This window comes from Hevea brasiliensis, chromosome 17 (genome assembly GCF_030052815.1).
Source record: "Hevea brasiliensis isolate MT/VB/25A 57/8 chromosome 17, ASM3005281v1, whole genome shotgun sequence".
Classification (NCBI taxonomy): Eukaryota; Viridiplantae; Streptophyta; class Magnoliopsida; order Malpighiales; family Euphorbiaceae; genus Hevea; species Hevea brasiliensis.
In genome coordinates, this window is record NC_079509.1 from 8,200,727 (window position 1) to 8,215,544 (window position 14,818).

General features: G+C 39.3%; 1 pseudogene; it reads right to left on the reverse strand.

Moving 5' to 3' along the window:
* Nucleotides 1–6,877: 6,877 nt before the first annotated feature.
* LOC110636799 (cytochrome P450 736A117-like) lies at nt 6,878–9,673 on the reverse strand (annotated as a pseudogene).
* Nucleotides 9,674–14,818: the final 5,145 nt, after the last annotated feature.

Here is a 14,818-nt window from a genome sequence, read left to right on the forward strand (position 1 = left end):
TTTGAAAGAGCTGAAGGAGCAACTACAGGATCTTTTGGACAAGGGTTTCATACGTCCGAGCACTTCACCCTGGGGTGCTCCTGTTCTATTTGTGAGAAAGAAGGATGGGTCATTGAGGTTGTGCATTGACTACAGATAGCTGAACAAGGTGACAGTGAAGAACAAGTATCCACTTCCTGATCGATGATCTGTTTGATCACTCCAAGGAGCTAGATTCTTTCCAAGATAGACTGCGATCGGGCTACCATCGCTTGAGAATCGTGAATGAGGACGTGTCCAAAACGGCTTTCGTGACAAGATATGGTCATTATGAGTTCTTGGTGATGTCTTTTGGACTCACTAATGCACCAAAATTTTTATGGACCCGATGAACAGGTGTTCAAGCCATTTTGGACCGCTTTGTCATCGTATTAATAGATGACATTATATTATACTCTCGGACCGAGGAAGAACACGTGGCACTTGAGGATGGTGTTGCAGACGTTGAGGAGCACCTATATGCCAAATTTTCAAAATGTGAATTTTGGCTAGAAAGCATCTCATTCTTGGAACACGTGGTTTCAAGTGACGATTCAAGTGGATCCCAAGAAAATTGAAGTCAGAATCGATTGGCTTAGGCCTACAAATACCACCGAGGTGCTAAGTTTTCCGGGTTTAGCGCTACTACAAAGCGCTTTTGTACAAGATTTCTCCAGGATAGCGGCTCCCCTAACTAAGTTGACCAGAAGAATGTTCCATTCATTTGGACAGATGAATGTGAGGTGAGTTTCCGAGCTTAAGGAGTGTCTAACCACCGCCTTGTGTTGACACTACCTGTGAGTGGTGAAGGATACACCGTGTATTGTGACGCCTCCAGAGTTGGCCTAGGGTGTGTTTTGATGCAGAATGGAAAGGTAGTGGCTTATGCTTCAAGGCAGCTGAAGAGGCATGAGCAGAACTACCCCACCCATGATTTGGAAATGGCGGCTGTAATCTTTGCACTAAAGATCTGGAGACACTATCTGTATGGTGAAGTGTGCGAGATATACACCGACCACAAAAGTTTGAAGTACATCTTCCAGCAGAGGGATTTAAACTTAAGACAGAGGAGATGGATGGAGCTTCTGAAAGACTATGATTGCACCATCCAGTACCACCCTGGGAAGGCCAATGTTGTGGCAGATGCTCTGAGCAGAAAATCTTCTGGCAGTTTGGCGCACATTTCAGTAGAGAAGAGACCGTTGATTCGGGAGATACATGAGTTGATGGATCAAGGTTTAATCCTAGATCCGCTGGGATGAGGGGTATTGTTGGCTCACTTTTGGTGAGGCCGACTTGAGGGACAGAGTTAGAGTTTCCCAAAGACAGAGACCAACAATTGATGAAGATCATAGAAAGAGTACAGCAAGGTGAAGGTGGTGAGTTTGGATTTGCCAATGATGGCGCCCTAGTGCAAGGTTCTAGGATATGTGTGCCCGATGTGGACAATCTCAGAAATGAAATCATGCAAGAGGCACACTACACACTTTACAGTGTCCATCCAGGTTCCACCAAGATGTACCATGATGTGAAAGATAGCTATTGGTGGAATGGCATGAAGAGAGACATCGCAGACTTTGTGTCCAAGTGCTTGACTTGTCAGAAGGTGAAGTTTGAACACGAGACCGTCGTGAAGTCGCAAGAGCTCCCTATCCCGCAATGGAAGTGGGAAATGATCACTATGGATTTTGTGATCGGGTTGCCTCGCACCACGCGAGGATATGATTCGATATGGGTAATTGTAGACCGCTTGACCAAATCACTCACTTCTTACCCGTGAAGACTACATATTCGTGGCACAAGATGCCCGCCTATATTCGAGAAATAGTCGATTGCATGGAGTTCCGCCCATAATATCCGACAGAGGGCCCCGATCACTTCTCGGTTTTGGAGAAAGTTGCAGGAGGCACTTGGCACACAGCTTGAACTTCAAGACGGCTTTCCACCCTCGCATGCACGGACAGATTGAAAGGACAATCCAAACATCGAAGACATGCTTTGCATGAGTGTCTTGGATTTTGGAGGTCAATAGGATGAGCAGCTAGCTTTGGTGGAGTTTGCCTACAACAACAAGCATTACTCCAAAGATAGGGATGGCACCCTATGAGGCACTATATGGAAGAAAGTGTAGGTCTCTCCGTGTTGGACAGAAATGGGGAAGCAAGGGTGCATGATGTAGACCTAGTGCAAGACACTTGAGGTAGTTCCTTTAATCGTGAACGATCGAGGACACTTTTCAAGAGATGTAAGAGTTATGCACCCTGCACGAGGGATGTGGAGTTTGCAGTGGGCGACTATGTATTCCTGAAGGTTTCTCCAATGAAGGGAGTCATGAGATTTGGAAAGAAGGGCAAGTTGGCACCTCGGTATATTGGACCTTTTGAGGTTACTGATAGAGTTGGAGCAGTTGCTTACCGGTTGGAGCTACCACCCAACCTTTCTCACGTTCATCCCGTGTTTCACATCTCCATGCTCAGGAAATACATTCCCGATCCTTCTCATGTACTACAGCCGGATGTGATAGAGATAAAAGAGAACTTGACATTTGAGGAGCAACCTGTAGCCATAGTGGACTACCAAGTAAGACAGCTAAGATCAAAACAGATCCCTATGGTTAAGGTTTTGTGGAGGAGTCAGTCAGTTAGTGCACCTGGAGTCAGAACGGGACATGCGCAGCAAGTACCCTTATCTGTTCAATGTATAATCATGTGCTTTATTCTGCCTTGTGTAAAAATTCGATGACGAATTTTCTGTAAGGGGGGAAGAATGTAACACCCCGAAATTTTAATTTTTATGAGCATTTTGGTATTTTAATTTTATTTAAATTTTAGGAATTTTTTTGAGATTTTTCGGATTTTAAAAATCGGGTTCGATTTTTCGAAAATATAAACTTTGATGATTTTTAAAAATTAATTTAAAGACCACGTGGCAAAACTAAAAATATATTTGGAGTCTACGTATTTTTCTGAGTTTTCCGAATTTTTGAATTTTGGACCTCGTTTTCGGTCCAAAGGCAGAGTAAAAATTCAAAATTTTGTATCCTGAATCGAACCGGCCGAATCGAACCGGATCGGATCGGACCGGTCGAATCGGACTGGCCCTTTTCCTTCTTCCTTTTTCTTTCCCCGCGCGCGCGTCCCTCTCCCTTTTCTCTCTCGTTTCTCTCTCCTCCCCTCTCCGCCACGCCAGCCTCCCCTCGTCCTCGCCGGCGCCGCCTCCCTGCCCCCACCAGCGGCAGCAACGGCCGAAAACGCGGCGATCTCCTTCCTCGGCAAGCTGGCTTCCCCGGCCAAATCCGGCCGATCCGGCCACCAATTGGACCGGGTCTTGTGTCCAAAATCATCTACTCGGCGAGAGCTTTCCATAGACACCAAGAACGCCGAAATCCATCCAGCGGATTGTCCGATTTTTGCTCGGGAAGATTTTAGCCCATTTCGACTTTTGGGCTAGATTTCGAAAACCGTGAATCCCACGAAAACCGAGGCCACCAAAGACGCTCCATTCGCCGAGAGCTTCGCAACGACATAAATTTCGAATTTTTCCGACACCGTTTTTCGGTGGGTCCCACGGAACTTCGCAGTGTATTTTCGAGCATTAAATGAGCTTAGAAAATTCTGAAAAATTTATGTACTAACCCCCGTGTTATGGGCTTCGTGTAAGTATCCTCGATTCGCGGAAATTCGACAGTTGACTGGGTCTGCAAATTTCGGTCGATGCACTGCACGGAAAAAGTCTCCAAATTGGACAGAGGTTTTGGCTAGCCCCCCATTTTCAGACGTCCCGAGCGCGTTCCCGAAGTCGGAATCGGCAAAGGTAAACCCGAACCTTGTTTTTTCGTAATTTTCTAGTGCTTAAATAGGATTAAAAATCCATAAAATATTCATAGTAGCTTAGAAAATTACGATTCTTTTTGCAATAGCTTAGTAATATTGCTAAGGACCATGGCAAAGTTTTATAATTTTTAGAGCTTGTTTGGGCGCTTTTTGTAAAAATGATCAATAATAAGGACTAAATTGAAATTTGCGTATTGTGATGGATGATTGATTTGATGGGCCAGGAGGGGCTGTGTGATATGATTGAACTGTGGATATATGGATTTTGAATATAGAAGTGTGTTTTGAGCCATTTTGCAGGTTGGGTAGGTCCTAGGTATAGGGGAGACTCTGCCGGATTTTCGGCACGACTTAGGACGTACTTGATCTTTTTCTTTGTTTGTATTGAGTCAAATTTATTAAATAGATGTAATGTAATTGTCGTGAGCGATGACCTTCTTCCTCCGCCCAGCCGCCACAGTAATTTGTCGTCAAGTTTGTGAGTAAAATATTAATTTTAATTGTAATTTCGATATTATTATATGTTCAGCATGCCCATGCATCACTTATATGCATATATTTATGTAGTTAAACTCTAGGCACGAATTATGTTGCATTCATAATCATAATGTGCCATGAATGTTGTTGTGGTAATTTGGAGCAGCAGCGTGCGTTGGCGTGCGTGTGATGTGGTGTGGACTATGGATAGGACCAGGCGCCACGCTTGAGTAATTCGGGACCCGATCCTTCGAGGGGTAGTCACGGCTTGAGTAATTCGGGACCCTCGATTTGGTTATTAAGTGGAAGTCCGAGCTTGAGTAATTCACCGGCACCAGTTGGATTTAAGAGAGTCAGATAGGGATCACTCCCATATGTTATGATTGATACTACAGGGTGTGTGAGTGCTCCAAATTACCTTTTTGATGTTATGATGTGAAAATGTTGTTAATGTTGCATTTCACTCTACAGGGTACATTAGTTCTAGATAGTTATAGAGATTATGGTTAAAATTGATATTTTACTCTCTGAGTCGAACGCTCACTCCTGTTCAATATTTTTTTTCAGGCTACAGGAGGATTTTATTTTGGTTAACCTGCTTTTCTCCCTCGCAGGTCAATTATTACTGTTTGTATAAACTTGTTAAATCTTAGAATTTCCGCATGTGTTAGAAATGTTATTTGATTTGGGTGCAGAAACTAAATTATTATTTTGGGACCTGTAAACTTAATATGCTATGCATGTTTGATGGATTGGATGAGGGAGCTGAGCTCCCATTTATTATTATGTTGATGAGTATGTGGAGGGTGAGCTGAGCTCCCCAATTGACTATATATTGTGTTTACAGGTCGGGTGAGTCGAAAACTCCCCGTTGGTAAGTCCATTTTATGGCCGGACTCTGTCCGTTTGTTTTCTTGATATTGGGCCCAAATGGGCCTTAGAGTTGGGTTAATGAACAGTTAGGCTTACTACGGGCCTCGGGGGCTTTAGGCTGGCCCAGGTCCTAGTGCCGGTCCGGCCCATAGGTTGGGTCGTGACAAAAAACTTTTTGTAGGTAATATTAAGGAGAAAATAGGGAAAAAAATTCTAAAAAGCTAAAAAAATTTTACCTACGAAAAAATTTTCATTGGTAATTACCAATGAAAAGCTTTTCGTAGGTAATATTTAGGAGAAAATAGAGAAAAAAATTCTAAAAAACTAAAAAAAAATTTACCTACGAAAAGTATTTCATCGGTAATTACCAACAAAATACTTTTCGTAGGTAATATTAAGAAGAAAATAGAAAAAAAAAATTTTAAAAAGCTCAAAAAATTTTAGCTATGAATTATTTTCGTTGGTAATTACCAACAAAACGGTTTTCGTAGGTAATATTAAGGAGAAAATAGAAAATAAAATTAAAAAAAAATACCTACGAAAAATTTGTTATCGGTAATTACCAACGAAAAGCTTTTCATAGGTAATATTTTAGAGAAAATAGAGAAAAAATTCTAAAAAATTAAAATAATTTACCTACGAAAAGTATTTCATCGGTAATTACCAACGAAATACTCTTTTCGTAGGTAATATTAAAAAGAAAATAGAAAAAAAAAATTTTAAAAAACTTAAAAAATTTTAGCTAAGAATTATTTTCGTCGGTAATTACTAACGAAACGATTTTCGTAGATAATATTAAGGAGAAATTGAAAATAAAATTTTAAAAAAATATATACGAAATATATTTCGTCGGTAAATCACAAAAAATGTAAAATTCTCACATCGTTTAAAAATAGATTGAAGGGTAATGAGTTTGTCTATAAAAGGAGATTTACTTTCCAAAATAGAGTAACTGTGACATAGTCACATATATGGGGCCTACGTTGGGCCCACGTTGGGCCCACTAGTAATTTTTTTTAAGTCAATTAAATCTTAAAAAATTATAAATTAAAATAATTAATAATTAATAATTAATTTCAAAATTAAAAATTAAATAAAAGTAAAAAATTAATTTGAAAATTTTAAATTAAATTAAATTAAATTATAAATTAAATTTTAAATTAAATTAAATTAAATTTTAAATTAAATTAAATTTAAAAGTTAATTTAAATTAAAAAATAAAAAATTAAATTAAATTAAATTAAAAAGTAATGACTAAATTAAAAAATATTAAATAAAAATTAGCTACGAAAATTTATTTTCGTCGGTAATTACCAATAAAAAATTTTGTCGATAAATAGTCGGTAATTTATAAGAGTAAAATCTCCTACGAAATTACCTACAAAAAAATTTAAATTTACTTACGAAATAATTCGTCAGTAAATTTAGCGACAATATTTTTTTCGTCGGTAAATTTAGAGACAACATTTTTTTCGTCGGTAAAAATTACCTACGCTAGCATTTGTAGACAAAAAAATTTCATCCGTAATTCGTCGGTAATCACTGATTACCTATGAAATTTCAGTATATTTAATCGGTAATTTTCGTAGCCTTTTTTTTAATTTCTTGTTGTGTTATATCTTTATATTTTGGATTCACGATAATACATATTAATGCTCTAAATGAGATAAAGAAGGCTAGAGAGAGATAGGTTTTGCAACAGTAATAAGATTGTTCCTACGGGCGGCTATACCAATGGATTCAGCTAGGTCCAAGTCCTCCCCCTTAGCTCCACCAGGCAATGACCACTCGAAATTTTTCAGCAGATTCGCCAACGTAAGCTCCACAATTGCCATGGCAAATGACATTCCAGGGCAACCCCTCCTATCAGCTCCAAATGGAATGAACTCCAAGGCCTTTGAAATCTACAGGATTGTTCAAGAACCTTTCAGGCCAGAACTCTTCAGGTTTGGTCCAAGTGTTGGGTCCTCTTGCTAGACCCCAAACATTGATTAGAATCATAGTTCCAGCAGGAATGTCATAGCCCATTATTTTGGCAATTTGGGGATTCTCTTGGGGATAGTAATGGAAAGGAAGGATGAATGCGAAGAACCTCTTTAATCACCAATTTGAGGTAATGCACTTCATTCAAATTATCTTCGATTATTTCTGTTTTTCTCATGAGTAATTCTCTTGATTTCATTCTGTAATTCCTTCATGATTTTAGGATGTCTCATCAGCTCTGTTATCGTCCATTCTAAGACTGTGGAAGATTTATCAGACCCGCCAAGAAATACATCCTTTAATTTTTTTTTTTTTTTAAATAAGAGCATGTTAATTTAAATATAAATTTTAACTCTCTTTAATAATAAATATTACATGAAATAATAATTTTTCACTAATTTTTATGTTTTATTACTTTTTAATGTATATTTTATATTTTTTATATATTATTTACATAAAAATATATTATTATTGATATAAATAAAAGATTCATATTCTCTAAAATTCTTTCTTTAATTTTAAAGCTTTTATTTTACCATTCTTTAGTTTTAAAGTTTAGTTGTTTCTGTTATTGCAAATTAAAAACTACCAGAGTGTTTAGATTAGAGGTTTAGAATAACTGATGAGGATTTCATACCTAATAACTAGTTCAAATTCATTTAGTAAAATTTTGCTGATTTGCTGCCGTTTAAAAAGTTTTAAAATTAAAATTATTCTTAATCGGTTGCTATTATTTTAAGAGAAGAAAATCACTTTTTCATATATATATATATATATATATATATATATATATATATATATATATATATATATATATATATATTACCTTGCTTATATTTTCTTATATTATTTAATCTTTATTTTTATCTATTTTAATAATAAATTAATAATTATATATTTATTTTAATAATAAAATAATTTATATAATATATATTTTTATTAATTATTTAAAATACTTATAAAGAATAACTAAATAAAATTCTATCAAACATTTAATATAAATTGACTAACGCTAACTATCAATTATTAACTACATACAACACGGTTAAATGAAATAGGCTTTAAACTATTCAACAAAGATCAAAATCTCCCAACTCTCACGAGTTTAACTACGCCTGCTATGGCGAATTAAAAATTATGATGTGTATATAGTTGTCTATCTTTAATATTTTAACAATTAATCACTAAAAATTAACTGCAGTTATTGAGTCAAATAAATTTTCCTGTAAAATTATAAATTTAAACTGCAAATTGTCTCAATAAATTTTAAAAAAAAATCTTTTGTTAAAAGTGATGAATAAAAATATATAGAAAAAAGAAGGGAAGAAATGGTTGCCAGATGATAAGTGGTAGAGAAAGAAGGGTACGTACCAAAATGAGACCCTTGATACTTTCTCGGTCAAGTGAAAACTCGGACGCATTGTCCTTCTGAAGCTCAAGCAGAATATGCACAAAATCCTTGTTTGGATCTTCTTTTCCATTTTCACTCCTGATTTTTCATCATCATATGCTCTTCAAGGATTCCATCTGTAACTTCATCAAAATATTTAGCGGTTCTATCAATTTTAGCATTAAAACCATTGACCCAATTAACCCACGCAAGCCATGGAATGAATTCCCCAACATTTAATGAGCTTCCCAATAACCTTATCAAATCATCCATCGGCTTCGTAAACTTTTTACCATCTTCACCATTATTGTACTTCTTCCCATAAGCTACCCTGCATATCACATCGTTTTGCCGGGGAAGAAAACATTTCGCTCAAATTCACTGGCAAAGACGACGAAGAAATCTGCTGGATCTTCTCCATCAAGAATGCTGCTTCTTCTTCTCTCATAACCCGAAAAGATTGAACTCTTTTGTTGCTCCTGAGTTGGAGTACACAAATGCTTCTGATCTTTCTCCAATACTCGCCATACGGAGCTGCAGCCACACTCTTAAGATTGTAAAGAAGCTTCTCAGAAACACTTAGCTTGGGTCTGCTTGAGAAAACAAGATCATGGTTCTTCAAGATCTCGCGGGCTGACTCTGTGGAAGAAACAATAACTAGAGGATTGCTGCCAAAATGAAGCAGCATTAGAGGGTCATAACGCTGAGCCAGTGGCACGAGGGAGCGATGAGGGTAAAGCCCAAGTTGGTGGAGGTTTCCAAGAACTGGGAGTTTCGGAGGCGTGGGCGGCGGGTTTTTGTGGGCTACTGGGGAAGAAGTGAGCCATTTGATGAGGAAAAGTGCGAACACGAGGAAGCAAGGATTGATACATAGAGAATGCAACAGGGTCACCCGTTGATCTAACAACTGAATGATGTTTAAATGTTTGTCTCCCTTCTTTTTTTGTTTCTGAAGGAAAAAGAAAAGGTAGCCTTTGTTTGCTGAAGCCAGTAGCTCGCACCTTGGATAAATGCACGTGCAAGTGGAGCAGGAGGTGGGAAAATCCAATAAATTTGATAATGAATTCGCCAACTTAGGAAACATGCCCGTGGTGGCCATGAAGAATGTTAAAGCAAATATATATCATAATTGAAGTTCAAATTCGCTTTTGCACTTGCGAACAAGACTCAACTTGAACAAAAATTGAAAGTTTAATTTGATCATAATTAAAGTTTTAGCCAAAAACATAGATTAATATTTAAAAAATATATATATTTTCCATTAGGGCCCTAGTTTATTAATTTAAATAAAGTTGAATTGTTCCTTTTATTTATTTGATTCTACTATTTATTTATTCAATTTAGAATTAAACTATCCTTTTATATTATTATTAGCAATCAATGGGGAACCTAAGGTTGGTTAGAGGGGGCCATGGCAAATTTTTTTTAATTTTTTATAATTTATAATTAAAAAATTAGAATATTTTCTAATATTGTAAATTAACACTTAAAATAAAACTCAAATTAGTAATTATATAACCTTAAATTATGTAACACCCCAAAAATTTTAAATTTTATTATTTTATGAGTATTATTGATATTTTAATTTTATTTAAATTTTAAGAAATTATTTGAGATTTTTCGGATTTTAAAAATCGGGTTTGGTTTTCCAAAAATATAAATTTAGATGATTTTTAAAAAATTAATTTAAAGACCACGTGGCAAAACTAAAAATATATTTGGAGTCTACGAAATTTTTTGAATTTTCTGAAATTTTTTCGGAATTTTTGGACCTCATTTTCTGTCCCGAGGCAGAGTAAAAATTCAAAATTTTGTATCCTGAATCGAACCGCCGAATCGAACCAGACCGGATCGGACCGGTCCAATCGGACCGGCCTTTTCTTTTTCTTCTTTCCCCTTCCCCGCGCGCGTCCGACCTCCCTCCCTTTCTCTCTCTTTTTCTCTCTCCTCCCGCCTCCCCTGCCGCGCCAGCTCGCCAGCGCCCACCCCCAGCCATCCCAACCCACCGGCCGCCGCCTGGAACGCCGGAAAACGGCGTCCGAAGTGGAGCGACGCGCTCGCGCGACCGTTCGACTTCCCGGCCAAAATTCGACCGATCCGGCCGCCAATCGGACTGGGTCTTGTGTCTAAACTCATCTACTCGTCGAGAGCTTTCTATAGACACCAAGAACAACGAAATCCATCGAGCGGTTTATCCAATTTTTGCCCGGGAAGTTTTAGCCCATTTTGACTTTTGGGCTAGATTTCTCGCAAACCGTGAACCCCAAGAGAAAACCGAGAGTACCAGAGCGCTCCACTCGTCGAGAGCTTCGCGAGGATATAAATTTCAAAATTTTCCGACACTATTTTTCGGTGGGTCCCACGGAACTTCGCAGTGTTTTTCTGAGCATTAAATGAGCTTATAAAATTCTGAAAAATTTATGTACTAACCCCCGTGTTGTGGGCTTCGTGTATGTATCCTCAATTCGCGGAAATTCGACAGTTGACTTGGTCTGTGAATTTCCGGCCAGACAGACCCGTTACCGGAAAAGTCTCTGAATTGGACCGAGGTTTTGGCTACCCCCACATTGTCAGACGTCCCGAGCGCGTCCCCAGAGTCGGAATCGGCAAAGGTAAACCCGAACCTTACTTTTTCGTAATTTTCTAGTGCTTAAATAGGATTAAAAATCCATAAAATATTCGTGGTAGCTCAGAAAATTATGATTCTTTTTGCAATAGCCTAGTAATATTGTTAAGGACCGCGGGGCAAAGTTTTAGAATTTTTAGAGCTTATTTGGGTAGTTTTTGCAAAAATGATAAATTATAAGGACTAAATTGAAATTTTACATATTGTGATGGATGACTGATTTGATGGGCCCAGGAGGGGCTGTGTGATGTGATTGAGTTGTGGATATATGGGTTGTGAATATAGAAGTGTGTTTTGAGCCCTTTTGCAGGTTGGGTAGGTCCTAGGTATATGGGAGACTCTGCCGGATTTTCGGCACGACTTAGGACGTATTTGGTCTTTTCTTAATTTGTATTGAGTCATTTGTATTAAATAATTGTAATGTAATTGTCAGTGAGCGGAATGACCTTCTTCCTCCGCTTACCAAAGTGACCGTTGTCAAGTCTGTGAGTAAAATATTAATTTTAATTGTAATTTCACTATTATTATATGTTCACGCATGCCCATGCATCACTTATATGCATATATCTATGTAGATAAACTTTAGGCACGATTTATGTTGCATTCATAACTGTAAAAGTGCCATGTATGTTGTTATGGTAATTTGGAGCAGTGTGCGTGCGTTGGCGTGCGTGTGATGTGGTGTGGACTATGGATAGGACGGGTAGACACGGCTTGAGATCTTTGCTGGGACCCGGTCCTTCGGGGTAGACACGGCTTGAGTTCTTCGCTGGGACCCCGATTTGGTTTATTAAGCGAAAGTCCGGCTTGAGTTCTTCACGCACTGTGTTGGATTTAAGAGAGCTGTATAGGGGATCAGCTCCCATATATTATGATTGATATTACTGGGTGTGTGAGTGCTTCAAATTACCTTTTTGCTGTTATGATGTGAATTTATTGCTGATGTTGAATTTCACTTTACAGGATGCATTAGCTTTAGATAGTTATAGAGATTATGGTTAAAATTGATATTTTACTCTCTGAGTCGAACGCTCACTCCTGTTCAATAATTTTTTTCAGGCTACAGGAGGATTTTATTGTGGTTAACCTGCTTTTCTCCTTCGCAGGTTGTTTATCAATATTGTGTAATTTTATTTACTCCTAGAATTTTCGCATGTGTTAGAAGTATTTATTTGATTTTGGTCTATAATATTATTACCATATTGGACCTGTAAACGTATAATGATATGCATGTTTGATGGACTGGATGAGGGAGCTGAGCTCCCATATGTTTTTATGATGATATGAGTATGTGGAGGGTGAGCTGAGCTCCCCAATTGAGTATTTACTGTGTTTACAGGTAGGGTGAGTCAAAAACTCCCCGTTGGTAGGTCCATTTTATGGCCGGACTCTGTCCGGTTGATTTCTTGATATTGGGCCCAAATGGGCCTTAGAGTTGGGCTGATGAATAGTTAGGCTTACTACGGGCCTCGGGGGCTTTAGGCTGGCCCAAGTCCTAGTGTCGATCCGGCCCATAGGTTGGGTCGTGACAAATGTGGTATCAGAGCTTAGGCTCCAGATTCTTAGGGATTGATTGTCTAAAGTGTTGGAAAGAGTCTACTAGGAGTCACATGCGGAAAATAGGGTCCACATTCGTCTTGCATTGTCATCTTTGCTTCTAGTTTCTGCTTCATATAATTATGTATAAATATGAGTCTATAGAGCTGTGTAACATACTGATTTGAATTTTATGGGCTAATGCTGTTGAATTTCAGGAAAATGCGTAGAAGCAGGAGAGCTGCCACTGCACCAGAACCAGATGTGCCTGACGAGGTGTCAGCACAGGATGAGATGCCTGCCCCGAGGAGGCGGGGTAGGAGGCCTAGAGCTGCTCAAGTAGAAGAGCAGCTGCCTACAGTTCAGGATCAGTTTTTCATGGCACAGGGTCCCATGGACGGGCAGCTACTCTAGCTGGGTTGCAGAGAACCATCGATATGATGGCGCAATATATGGTCCACCCTCCACAGCAGCAGCAGTCCATCGCACCAAGAGGGGAACCTTACAAACAGATCATAAATTTTAAGAAGTTGGTGCCTGGTACTTATGATGTGTCAGACGAAGCGTATCGGTTTTTGGATTCCTGCAGACAGGCAGGAATAGAATTACAGTTGACTGACAGAAGACTTATAGAGTGTATGCAGCATGTCATGGGGCCTATGCCTAGACAATGGATGAATGACTACATATCACCTCGGATGGAGGGTTTGTCATGGACTCAGTTTGTGGAACTGTTCATTAATCGCTTTGTGCCAGAAAGCTTCAGAGACCAAAAGCAGTGGGCCTTTGAGGCCTTACGACAGAATGGCAGGTCTGTAGATGAATATGCTACAGAATTTCTTGAGTTGAGTAGGTATGCCCCTACAGCAGTTGCTACAAAAACTATGAAGGTGAAGAGGTTCCTAAAGGGGTGGACAGGAGGTATGCAAACCTGGCCATGATGTCAGATCAGTCGTTTAATGTGGTAGTTGATCGAGCCAGACAGATAGAGATTAGCTACGCTGCGGATGACAACGGAAGAGCAAAGAAAAACAGAGCAGAGGGTTCTTCAGGTGTTCCCCATATGGGTGCTCCAGATAGTGGTGGCCAGAGTAATTTCAGAGGAAGAAGTAGGAACAAGAAGAGTGGTTTTAGACACAAATCCCGAGGGTTCAAACCAAGGTACGGATCCAGCAGTGGTCACAGTTCGGGGTACAGCAGTTCTGGGTCTGGTTCAGGATTCTCCTTGGCACCTTGTGCACAGTGTGGAAGAGGACATTCAGGACCTTGTATGATGGGTTCAGGAGTATGTTTCAGGTGTGGCCAACTAGGTCACTTTGCTAGGGAATGCCCCGTGTTCAGTGAGCCACAGATGGGGTCACAAGGTTCTGTTGCAAATGTTCCTCGCCAGTTGTATCCGGGTGCTTCCAGCATGGCAGGCAGTCAGTTCAGTGACCAACAGGGCCGAGGACAAGGGGGACGTGGATTTGGAGGCAGATCAGGTGGTAGAAGCCAATATCAGGGTTCAACCACTCAGGGTAGGGGTCAAGTTCGGGTTTTCACTTTGACCCACCAGGATGCTCAGGCTCCCAATGCAGTTGTGGCAGGTATTCTACTAGTCTGTTCCTATGAGGCTCGTGTTTTGATAGATCCGGGTGCTACACACTCATTTGTCTCCCCTGTGTTTGCCATGAGGTTGGGTAGAAACCCTACAACCTTGGAATGTCCTTTGTCGGTAGCTACCCCACTTAGTGACAACATAGATGTAGACATGGTTTTTCCGGGTAGCCCAGTAGTAGTGGATGGAAAGATTCTCCCAGCAGACTTGGTTCCTCTACCAGTAATGGATTTCGATGTAATCTTGGGGATGGATTGGTTGGCAACTCATTGTGCCACTTTAGACTGCAGGAACAAAAAGGTGTATATCCACATACCCAGTGTGGAAGAGTTTAGCTTCGATGGTGATAGGAGCGTGGCTCCATATAACTTGGTGTCAACAATTAGTGCTAGAAAAATGTTGAGGCGTGGATGCCAAGGGTATTTGGCATTGGTGAGAGATACATCTGTAGAAGGTGTCAACATGAAAAATGTTCCTGTTGTCAG